Source organism: Macaca thibetana, chromosome 8 (genome assembly GCF_024542745.1).
Source record: "Macaca thibetana thibetana isolate TM-01 chromosome 8, ASM2454274v1, whole genome shotgun sequence".
Lineage (NCBI taxonomy): Eukaryota > Metazoa > Chordata > Mammalia > Primates > Cercopithecidae > Macaca > Macaca thibetana.
Genome location: NC_065585.1, coordinates 53,348,352 through 53,361,193, shown reverse-complemented (window position 1 = coordinate 53,361,193; position 12,842 = coordinate 53,348,352). Strand labels below are relative to the sequence as shown.

The window sequence follows — 12,842 nt, the reverse complement described above, 5'->3', positions numbered from 1 at the left end:
CATTCCTAGGAATTTACTCAAGATAAATGAAAGTGTATGTCCACATAAAGAGCTTCAGGTTTTCTTATGTAGCACAGGATCTAAAGTGTATATTTATAAGCCGTATTAAAATATTTGTAGCTGCTTCATTTATATTAGCCAAAAACTATAAATAACTTAAATGTTTATCAAGAAGTGAATGGGTAAGAAAATTGTAGTATATCCAAAATACATAATATTACTCAGGTATTAAAAGAGGTAAGCTACTTATACGTTCAATAAAAATGAAGAATAAAAACATGCTGAACAAAAGAAGCTGAACCAAAAACACATTCTGGTTTATTCTATGTATATGAAATTCTATAAAAGGGAAATATAATATCTAATGACATAAAGCAGATCTGTGGTTTCTAGAGACCAAAGGTGGAGAGAGGGGACTGACTGAAAAAAGCCATGGGGAAACATTGTTGAGTGGCGTTTCTGTACTTGGTGGTGGCAGTGCATGCATTTGTCAAATATCATGGAACTACACCCTTAAAATGCGGTGCATCTTATTGAGTGTCAATTATATTTCAATAAATTTTATTAAAAATAAATTATTTTAAAAATATTTTTATTAATATTATTACAATAGTTTTGGGGGAACAGGTGGTGTTTGGTTACATGGATAAGCTCTTTAGTGGTGATTTCTGAAATTTTGGTACATCCATCACCTGAGCAGTGTACACTGCACCCAGTGTGAAAAAAATAAATAAAATAAGTAAAAATCTACTCTCTTAAAAAAAAAAAAGGCAGAGGAAGAGAGACCTGAGTTGGTGTGCCCTCTCACCATGTGAAGCTCTCTACCACGTTATGACTCAGCAAGAAGGTTATCCCCAGATGCCAGTGCTGTGCTCTTGGACTTCTTACTATACAGAACCATGAGTTAAAGAAACATACTTTTCTTATGAAAATAAAATAAAAATAAAAATGGATGTTTTAAAGCAAAGGAAAAGTCTTATAGTGGCTTATGTAATATCAAAGAACTAGGAAAGTGTGATATCATATTATGTCGTGAAAACTATAATATTGTCTGAACTTCAGTATCCTACTTTTCCACTTTAGTTTTTCTTAACATTTGTATTTTTCAAAAAGACAAATTGCTAAGTGTGGGCATAGAGTCAAAATTCTAACATGTTTTTCAATAGCTAGAAGACCAGATGATGTATCATTTTATAAATACGTAGAAAGAAAGAAAGTTGGTATTAAAGTCAGCATGAATTTGATAACTTGCCTAAAAAGTACGGCTGATTTCATTATCTAAGGGCTCAAAGCTTTTTATCACAAACATACTAGTCATTCTTCCTGAAAACTCCTCAGGGGCAAAGTACCCAAATTTCACAAAAGGCTGTCATACTTCTCATGTTTTAGAAAGATTCGAAAGTATAGGTGCCATTTACAGATCTTGACTTTGACTTCCATTGTTCCAGCCTTCTCCGTGATCTGGAATCTCACGTTCCTGTGTTCTAACCCTTTTCTGCTCTTTGCTCTTAAAAATCAAGTTAAGTTCTGACCAGCTGTCTCCAAAATTACACAAATTTAGGATAGAATAAGGTATATATTTAGGAAGATAGATGCACATTAATTTTAAAGTCCCACCCTAATACTGATCAGCAATAAACACGGATATTTAAGAGGATTGCAGATCAAACACATTTATTTTCCTGTATGATAGATATACCTATGTTTCTATATAGAACAAATAAGGGTACAGAGAAACATAAGTGCAAGGTTATATTACTATAAATACTCAGTCACATGTTCTTACTTATAAGTGGGAACTAAACATTGGGTACACATGGATACAAAGATGGGAACAATAAACACTGGGGATTCTAAAGCCAGGGAGGGAGGAAGAGAGGTAAGGGTTGAAAAACCACCTATCAAGTACTATGTTCATTACTTGAGTGACAGGATCATTAGAAGCCCAAACTCCAGCATCATGCAAAATATCCATGTAACAAACCTGCACATGTACCCCCTAAAATTTAAAAATATAATAAAATAAAAAATAAGTAAATAAATACATATCTAGAGACTTGTGTCTACATTGACAGAAAATATATTTTCTAACATCTTAGAGCAAGAATTATATATTATTTCCCCCAGTCACTCAAAAACTTTTGAGAAACTCTGCAACTTTTATTTGTGGAAATAACACATTAATTCAAGTTTGCTTATAAAATAGAAAAATATTTCACAAAAATGGATGCATTTCAAATAGAATAAATGTAAAGTAGTATTTATAAATTCATAAATGTATCCTCCTAACATTATTTATATTCTGTAAACAGAAATTCTAGGTATTCTATTCACATTAGAATCCATTTGAGATAGAAAATAGTAAAATATGAAATATTTGGTTTCTTTAGAAAGTTGCCTAGGTGACAATAAGAACATAGAGAAGCAAAAATGAAATAAATAAAAGAAAATAACACACAGGTTCAATGGAAGGAAACATATGTATGGTAGAACAAGACTGAAATGTCCAGTAGACATTGGAGCACTTTCACAAAAGAAAAATGTCATAGACTGTTGTAATAGTTGTAAGACGTTTAGTTTATGGGAAATATTATGCTATTAATCAGCAGTAAATCATAGTGTTTAAGAGGGTGTGATTTGGACTCAAGCTACTTACATCGAATTCTGCTTGCCCACTTAGTGCTTATGACCTTGGGCAGCTTTTAACCCTCTGATCTTCAGGGACTCCCTAGGGTTTTGTGTAGCTTAAAATGAGAAAATGCAAGTAAAGTGCTTACCATAAAACTTGGTATAATAAATCTTGCTAGGCCGGGCGCGGTGGCTCAAGCCTGTAATCCCAGCACTTTGGGAGGCCGAGACGGGCGGATCACGAGGTCAGGAGATCGAGACCATCCTGGCTAACACGGTGAAACCCAGTCTCTACTAAAAAATACAAAAAAAACTAGCCGGGCGAGGTGGCGGGCGCCTGTAGTCCCAGCTACTCGGGAGGCTGAGGCAGGAGAATGGCGTAAACCCGGGAGGCAGAGCTTGCAGTGAGCTGAGATCCGGCCACTGCACTCCAGCCTGGGCGACAGAGCAAGACTCCGTCTCAAAAAAAAAAAAAAAAAAAAAAAAAAACTTGCTAAATGTAAGCTATTAGTGGTGGTGGTAGTAGTAGTAGTAGATTATTTTCATTAATTACAATTGATAGAAGTGACCAAAGAAAGTGAAAAAGAACTGGAATCATTCTTGTCATGATTCTTTTAGGAACAGTGACTGAAAAGCATTTCAGGTTTTCTCCTATAGCAAATGATCTAAACTATAGGTTTATAAGCTGTATTGAAACATCTTGAAGGATATAAAGAAAATTATATTTTCTTATCTTTAATGACCAGAATTTGTTCCATAGGTTACCCAGTTTCCAGTAGGAGTGGGACAGGGATCATCTAAAAAGTGGATACAAAAGAGCAATCTTCCATGTGGTAGTCATTGACCTACCTGAAATCAGAGGGGTTACACCAGATTACCACCTGTATGGCATATTTCCTTTTGATTCCAAGGCCTTTAACAATTATTTGTGTCTCTTGGGATATAAAATCCTGCCAAATGAATTCAGAGCTGTAATTATAATGCCTCTACACAAGACAAAGGTGGCAGATTGGAGTGTGAAAATAGCTTGGGAGATCTCCTGTCAATCTACACTTGATACTGCTCTGGCAAGAATCTTTCTCAACTGGCTGCTTCCTCATGTGCTAAAATGCACTTTTACCAGAGAGCCCGCATGGTTGCAGAGGAGGAAGTGTTGCCGCCAACTTGATCTTTACTCTCCATAAGCTCCAGGAAAAGGCATGTGAAAAGTGCCATCTGTGGTACGTGGCTCTTTCTGATCTAATGCAGGCCTTTGACAGTATTAATAGAAGAATGTTGCAGTAACTTCTCAGAAAATACAGTTGCCCGGAAATTTTGGATGGCCTTTCTTTATAAATCCACCATTACCAACTCTAGAAGAATTGTTCTGGGTAGGATCCAGTATTGTCTTTCTCAGGTTATGTCACATTTAGAAAGGAGGGGAGAAAGCTCTGTGCATCTAGTTGTATTCATATCCTCCTGCCTGGTCTCTAGAGATGCTATTATTGAAACCATTCAGAGATCTTCAGATATGTTTTTAGTTCTACATTTGGGGTGGGAGATGGGTAAAAGCAGTAGAGGTGAAGGGTATTACTAGACCTTGGGTCCACAGAATTGTGTATCTTTTTTGTGTAAACAATTTTTGGCTGTATGTCAGGAAAGCAACAGTTTACTAAAGAGCCACTTTATCTCAATTAAACATCATGACAGACTAATAATTAATTGGGCATTCAAATTATATTCTGCCAGGACAATAGCTGTAAAATTTATCCTCCTACCTGTCTGCTAGCAATTAGGGATTAACAAGCAGCTAAGGAAGAAAATAAATTTAATGTGCATTCATTGGTCATTTTTCCTTGACTACAGTTTATTTGTTCCACCTGGCATTACAGGCTCCTAATTGCTGAACTATTCATTTTCTAAGAGATCTCAGACACATTTCCAATGCTATGGCATTACAAGTTCTTGAGAATTCACATCATGACATTTTATTAGCAGGGCTTTTTGGAGAAACTTAAAAATAGGCATGATATATGGAGGAGCATAATAATGAGGTGCTAATGAGGAGTCTGGGACAGTAGCACCCTAGAATGGGATATGTGGGATAATGAGGAGATAAACTTGTTATCCAAGTTTTGCTGCTAACAAAATTCCATATCCTGTCAGTGTGTGATATATCCTTCCATACTTTTCAATTCAGGGGCAACTAGGGGTTTTTTATTGGGGGAAGAGGGTCTGGACAAAAGGGTAGAGATGAAACCAGAGGGAAATATATACTAATTGTACAGGGAGAAAAATCCAAAAGAAGCATTTTATGAGATGTCTTAGGTGAAGAAGAATCGATAGAGCAAAAGTCGTTTTAAAAGGGATTAAATTTTTATACCCATGTTCATAGCAGAATTATCCACAATAGCCAAAATGTCAAAACAACACAAATGTTCAATGATAGACAAATAAATAAACAAAATGGAGTATATGCATATTATAATGAACTATTATTTAGCCTTAAGGAATGAAATTCTGATACATGATACAACATGGATGAACTTGAAGATATTATGCTAAGTAAAATCAATCAGATGCAAAAGGACAAATTTTGCATAACACAACTTATATCAGGTCCCTACAGTAGTCAAATTCATAGACACAAAGTAAAACAGAAGTTACCGGGAGCGGGAGGGAGGAAGGAAGGAAGAATTATTCTTTAATGGGTGTGGAGTTTCACTTTGAAATGATGAAAAAGCCCTAGAAATGAATGGTGGTGATGATTACATAATGCTGTGAATGTATTTAAAGCCACAGCACTGAACACTCAAAAATGGTTAAAATGGCAAGCTCTAGATTATATATGTTATACCACAATAAAACGTGGAAATCAAAAAACATTTAAATATTTCTCAAATTGGTCCTAAAAGCTTAACAAAGATGGAATACTCCATGGGTTATTCTATTTCTAGTTTGCACAGAAAATAATTTTGTTAAAATGCTTGATCACCCCCCTTTTTTTTATAATTTCAACTTTTATTTTAGATTCAGACACATGTGCAGGTTTGTTCCATGAGTATGCTTCTTGATGCTGAGGTTTGCAGTATGATTGAACCCATCACCCAGGAAGTGAGCATAGTAGTCAGCCAACAGTTACTTTTTCAACCATTGTCCCCTCAGTTCTTTTCCTCCCCACAGTCCCCAGTGTCTATTGTTGCCATCTAGATGTCCATGGGTACCCAGTGATAAACCACATTTGGGTATATCTTTGACAAGACGAAAAAATAACGTTGAGGAAAAACGTTTAAAAAAACAAGATAGTGGAATTCCTTTTGAGTTTGATTAACACAACTGTTTGTCCTTGTTCTTATTGAGAAAACCAGCAGATAGGATTAACAGAACTCCTTATCCTTTCCAGTAGTTATTATTATTCGGGGAGGGTGAGAAATTTAGGTTTTAAGCTTTTATTAAACTGTAGCATACAGTCTTTCCATTATCTCTTCTACTGCTTCATTTATTGTGCACCCTAATCATTTTTTTCCAATCAATTAAAAGTCCTTTCAGAAGATGGTCCATTAAATAACTCCTAAGACAGTTTTCAAATGGATGTATTCTACCTCCTTATAATGCTAATTTTTAAGACAATGGACAAGGCACTAAACTTTAAACCATAAAGTCATTAAATTTCTGTTCCCCATTTGTGAAGAATGAGGATCCAAGTGTGTAGTAGAACACCATACTAAACAAGTTAGATAAGATCCAGAGAAGTATACATCAGGGTTACCCTACTCTGCAAGTACTCCAAGAAAAAGTGAAAAAATAGACACATGTTTATATGAGAAAAGATATCAGACATACATACATGCATGAAAAATTTGATCAATTATATAAAATAGGGATATTTATTTATAATGACTTATCTTAAGGCAGTGACTATCTGATCTTAAAATCATTCGGTAAAGGAAATTCAGTCACTAATCTGAAAAATAAATACCGCATCATCATCCAAATGATCATCTATAACATAATGCTAATGTTGTGGCAATTACATTTCCACGCCCCCATGGTGCTGTAGAGAAATAGCCATACTCTGTGAATAAAAGTGTTAGATAACAGATGGAAAAGCAAAACATGCCATATGAAAGACCTTCTCAAGAAAGAAAATAACAGAAATAGAGATTGCTTAGAATATAGGTTTTAAAACAGACCTAAATGTAAAATGATTAGTATTTTACAAATCTTCGTTGTATCAAACGATAGCCCAGTTCTATTAGTTGACACTATAAACTTTGCAAATTAATGCAAAAATGTTGTAAAGTGAATTAGCTAAAATTTATATGCTATTTCTTTTCAAGCAACGTGATTGACCAACTAAATACAGAATATGTAATTACTCCTACAGGATTAAAAGAAAATTACAGTTGTGCCCTAGGTAAAACTTTTAGAAACATTTGATTATAGAACTGACTAAATCTAATCATCAAAATAGGATGCAGCTCTAAATTGCATAATCTCTAGTTATTAATAAACAATATTAATGTCTTCTATAGTATTTGATAGTATAACAATACAAAACCAAAATAGCTAAATGAAAAGAAAAAAAGCAATTATCTAGATGTTTGAATCCATATGTTATACCTTATGAGTTAGAAATCTACATATCTTAACCTCATGTAGATAACACTTGCCCATAAATTTTAAGTGTCATCTTTCCCCCTCCTCCCTGTTTTGGTCTTTACCTGACATGTATTTCCAGGAACATTCTAGTTTATAGATTTCTGAACTCTGGTATGTATGTACCTGAGATTATCATTCTTAATATTGGTGGTCCATGGTATCACTCTTCGTGATAATCTTTTCTCCTGTCATGGTAATATTTGAAGATTTTCTCTTTTTTAAAAAGTGTGTTTTAATTGTGCTGACAAAAAGAGTAGAACTCTGTAAAATATTTAAAGCGGTTCATTCTGAGCCAAATATGAGTGATCAAGGCCCAAGGCACAGTCTCAAGAGGTTCCAAGAACATATGCCTAAAGTGGTTGGGTTACAGCTTGGTTTTGTGTTGTAGGGAGACACAATACATGTAAGATATGCAGCAATTTGGTCCAGAAAAGTGGGACAACTCAAATCGGGGGTCTTAAAGGTCATTGGTAGATTCAAAAGTTTTCTGACTGGTCATTAGTTGATACAGTTATTATTTAAAGACCCAGAATTAATAGAAAGGAGTGTCAGTCAGGGTTAAGATAAGGGGTTGTGGAGACCAAGGTTCTTATTATGTAGAATGGGTGGTAAATGCCTCTTTATCAGGCATTAAAATGTTCGAGGCTCCTAGTTAAATCTATCCTGAAAAGGGGAGGGGATTCTCTACAGAATGAAGATATTCCCCACAAGGGACAGCTTTACAGGACCATTTAAAAATATGTCAAAGGAATATATTTTGGGGTAAAAATACTTCAATTTCTTTCATGGGCTGCTATCTGTCAAGTGATGCTATATTAAAGTCAGGTTGGAATTTGGTATCAGATAGCTACAAAGTGTCTGTTCTGTGGGTCTTAAGATCTCTGTTTTAATGTTAATGGTGATCTGTTGTGCCTAAAACCAAAGGGAGGAGGGTAGAATGAGGCTTGTCCAAAACCCTCTTCCCATCATGGCCTGAACTAGTTTTTCAGGTTGTCTTTGGAATCCCCTTTTCCCAGAGAAGGGGTAGATTCTGTTGATTGGAGGGCTTAGAATTTTTTTTTTTTTTTTTTGACAGAGTCTTGCTGTGTCACTAGGCTGGAGTGCAGTGGCGCAATCTCAGCTCACTGCAAGCTCCGCCTCCCGGGTTCATGCCATTGTCCTGTCTCAGCCTCCCAAGTAGCAGGGACCACAGGCACCTGCCAGCACGCCCAGCTAATTTATTTATTTTTGGTATTTTTAGTAGAGATGGGGTTTCACCATGTTAGCCAGGATGGTCTCGATCTCCTGACCTCGTGATCCGGCCTGGCCAGAATTTTATGTTTAGTTTACAACTGGCTTGAGGTAGATTATGTCAATTTTTCCTTGATTTGGGGTAATGGTCTTCCTGTAAATATCCTCCTAATAATCCCTTCCATGTGGAGGGAGCTTCATTCTCCTGTTTATTTTGGTACCTCCCAGTCATCTCCCTTGGGTAGAAGATATGACATACTTGATTAGTATTTTGAGAGATTAATCAGGATTGCATGTCTCAACCTTTGCTGCCCACTTTTTCTTTGGGCAATAGCTGCCTACAGGAAGCAAGTTTTCTCCTACAATTCTTTATCCTGTTAGAAACACAGAGAAGACTCCTGTTAGAAACACAGAGAAGACTCCTGTTGGAGAAGACCAAGAGTTGTCAATGCTACCTGTGCCTGGAAGACTATGTCTAGTAATTTATATTAGGTTGGTGCAAAATAATTGCAGTTTTTCCCATAAACAAATGGCAAAAACTAGCTGGGCGCAGTGGCTCATGCCTGTAATCCCAGCACTTTGGGAGGCCGAGGCGGGCGGATCACCTGAGGTCAGGAATTCAATACCAGCCTGACCATCATGAAGAAACCCCGTCTCTATTAAAAATACAAAATTAGCTGGGCGTGGTGGTGCATACCTGTAATCCCAGCTACTCAGGAGGCTGAGGCAGGAGAATCACTTGAACCTGGGAGGCGGAGGTTGCAGTGAGCTGAGATTGCGCCATCGCACTCCAGCCTGGGCACCAAGAGCGAAACTCCATCTAAAAAATATATATATATATATATATATATATATATATGAGATATATATTTATGATACATATATACACATATGTGTGTGTGTATATATATAGGCAAAAACCACAATTGCTTTTGCACCAACCTAATATTATAAAGCCTACTATTGCCATAAACCTAAATAACATTATCCAGTATCAGCTTTATGAGCAATAAGGGCTCTCTATCTGATATGTTTCTATCTTTGAAATAATTCAGAAAGTAGGCAGGAAAAGGGGATGTTATAATTTATTTATTCCCTTCAAGATTCCATTTCTGAACCCTCAATTCATTTTTGTTTGTTTCAGGGTTGTTTTGAAACTGCCTTTGCAAAAGTTCTAACAGTGAGAAAATTATGATAGTGAAAGAGATCTGACCTAACAAACTTCATCTTCCCTAAAACTCCAAATTGCCCTTCATCATTCCTGGGTGAGGGCCTAGCTAACTTTAGGAGAAATGTAGTTTATAGTTTAAATAACAATAGCCCTTCTAAAAACTAAATTGCCTTGATAAACTAATAAAAGGCCACATGTTTAGAATGTTGAGAGGAGCCTGAATTTTGATAAGATGTAGGCATAAACAACAGCCATTTTTCCAGAAGTCACTAGATTTGTAACTTCCCCAATTATTTCTGTAACATCATTATTATAGAATCTAAGAGTGGCCTTTTAAGGTGCCTTTTCAGACTTTTGCATTACTGATGACCAAATGATTCCCCTGAGACTCAAGACAAGACTCAACCAGTCCTGTGGCCCTACCTGGAATCAGACTGAGTGCACAAGGACCATTTTCTATACCCCTATGATTGTATCCTCGACCAATCAGCAGCACCCATTCCCTAGCCCCTACCTTCCAAACCATCTTTAAAACACCAATTTTTCAGGGAGGCTGAAAAAAAACATCTTTAAAACACCAAATTTTCAGGGAGGCTGATTTGAGTAATAATGAAAGTTTGTTCTTCCATTGAGTGGGCCCTCCATTACACTTTTTCTCTATTGCAATTTCCCTGTCTTGATAGACTGAGTGTATATGAGCAGTAGTCAGGATGAACCTGTCAGGTAGTTACATTTTCAGCAAGAGGGAAAAGAGACTCAAGAAAGTACTTTTTTCACCAAGTAGATTTTAAAAGTTCCAGAAATGTAAGAAAGTTCTAAAAGCATAAGGATCATGACGGGGGGCCGGGGGGGGGTGGGGAATAGAAATTCACTTTTAGTGTCAAATTCATTTGTCATAGAATTTGATTTTAGGACAATAGTACTTTTCTTAAATGAACCAGTATAACAATATATATTAAGCAACTGCTACACATTATTATGTTTGTAAAGTTAATTTGCTATTTAAGTACAAGGGTTCCAAAGGTATTTGGTAGAGACTGTTTTCACTAGGAATTCATTTTATCTTTTAAAAACTCCATCAAATATTTTAACAATTAAATATGTACTGATTAGGAATTTTTCATTAAATCCCATTAGCTGAATTACCATATTTCTTAATAAGAAAATGTATTTTGGTTACAAAAGCTAAAAGGTTAGTTCTTATCTGATGCAATGAACCCAGGAACTTGACTTGAAAGGCCAGAGAGCATCACAGAGGGAGACTGTCAGCCACTCCGTGCATATTTATGGACTTGTTGTTCTGGTGGTAAGTACTCTCCTGACAGCCAGTGCTAAATCTAATCAATCATCCCTTAAATACATCATAGTGTAGATTCACCTCACTCCTTCATTAGCATTCATTAGCAATTAATCAACACAGCAGGAGTCTCTAGAAAGTTCAACAATCCATAAGGTACATTTACATTAAAGATGAGCAAACATGAGGAGAGATAAAAAGAAACAGGAGATGAGCTGTGTCAAATCTGTGGTAGAAAACTAAATTTCGATGTGATCTTCAAAAAACAAAAATCAACAGAATTTGGTTATTCAGCCTAAGACTTAAACTCTTGATTAACAAGCAGTAGCCTGCGTAACTCTATTACAGTTGTCACAGACAGATTTATGCTCCCATCAGCCTGCTGAGTACATTTGTTCCACTTCAAGTAAGCCTTATGTATTGTCATTATATCTTCAAAAGGAACGAAAAGACGTTGCATCCAATTTTTTGCAATTTTGGGCAATAGCTTAATTCAGTCCTTAACTGTATTCTTGCTGAGAGTTGAGAGTTATAATGGAAACCTATTTCCCTGCAGGATGAAAAGGAGTCCTGCTGTGGCGTATAATACCCTGAACCCATGGCTGAGAGCTGTATTGTGCCCACTGAAGTGTCTCTCTTTAAAATGAGAGCCGTAGGGAGGGGTGTCCTTCACTGGTCAGAGCACCAGCATAGGCTCAAGAATCATGGAATCCTTTTCCTGCCTAACCTCGCTGAATTCCTCCGAGCCTTGAGCCAATCTATCCTCCGTTTTCCTGTCAGGTTGAGAGACATTTCTTGAGGGTGAAAAAACAATAATGCAAAAAAGTATTTTGCCCACGATTATTTTAATGCTTTGGTTTAATTATTCCAATTTATCATTTGATTTTAAAGTAATTCAAAATCATTATGCTCAAATGAGAAATATATAGTGGCTGGATGATTTCTCAGCTTCAAAATATTAACTGACAAATATATGTTTAAAGATATATGTCATAAAAATGGCAACTATTGGAACCATCCTGAGCTAATTTAAATAATGCCAACTTGGAATATTAATGTTAAATAACTGATAGATGTTAAACATGTGATACAGTTAATTCTAGACGTACAGAAGTGTACATGATTGTAACAGTGTTACAAACAATATTCATTTGGTCCGCATAGGTTGAAGTCTTAGACCATGTATTGGAACCATTTTTTTTCCCCGAACAAATACCTCAAACTTCAATATAATCCAAACACCCTGCATTGGTAAACTTATCTCAGCAAGTGTGAGCAACGAATTGCTACCAACGAGATTGCTTTATTTTGGGAGTAGTAAATGGCTCTGAAAGATTTTGGTCTCATACTGCAGTGGAAATAAAGACCTATACATTTTTTCTTTTCTCTTTAAAGAAAATTTTACAAATGTCACAGTTTGTTGGGTTGGTCCAGTCTGCTTCTCCATGGCTATAATTCAAAAGAAGAGTGAAGTAGCTTGCAGCCCAGCATGGCTCATCATTTTATTTTCAGAATAGACTTCCAAACTCTTGTGAACCACTACCACCTCAATTCTTGTTGAGTTTTCTAAAACTCAACAAGATGTTTGATGTTTTCTGGATGTTTTCTAAATATCTGGATGTTTTCTAAAATACTAAATTCTGGATTTATTTTTATTAGTTTTTTAAATGTCAACTTTTCTTTCAGATTCGGGGGGTACATGGGCACCTTTGTACCTGGGTATATTGTATGATGCTGAGGTTTGGCGTTTTTAAAGTTTTATCTCAATAATTTATCTTTATTTTTTTCAAATGCCTTTTGAAAAGGGTTCATTTTAGGGGTCGAGCTCATTTCTAGTGCACATTTCAGAAGCTGATAGAGTTATGCTTAGAAATG

General features: G+C 36.0%; 1 protein-coding gene across 1 annotated transcript in view; it reads right to left on the bottom strand.

Annotated features, from left to right (window-relative positions):
* PIP4P2 (phosphatidylinositol-4,5-bisphosphate 4-phosphatase 2) overlaps window positions 1-5,611 on the bottom strand; it is a 724,054-nt gene extending 718,443 nt beyond the window's left edge. The window contains exon 1 of the mRNA XM_050802629.1: window positions 5,602-5,611. The gene's annotated coding sequence lies outside the window, so the exon portion shown is untranslated. The remainder of the gene's footprint in view (window positions 1-5,601) is intronic.
* Between the last annotated feature and the right edge of the window lie 7,231 nt (window positions 5,612-12,842).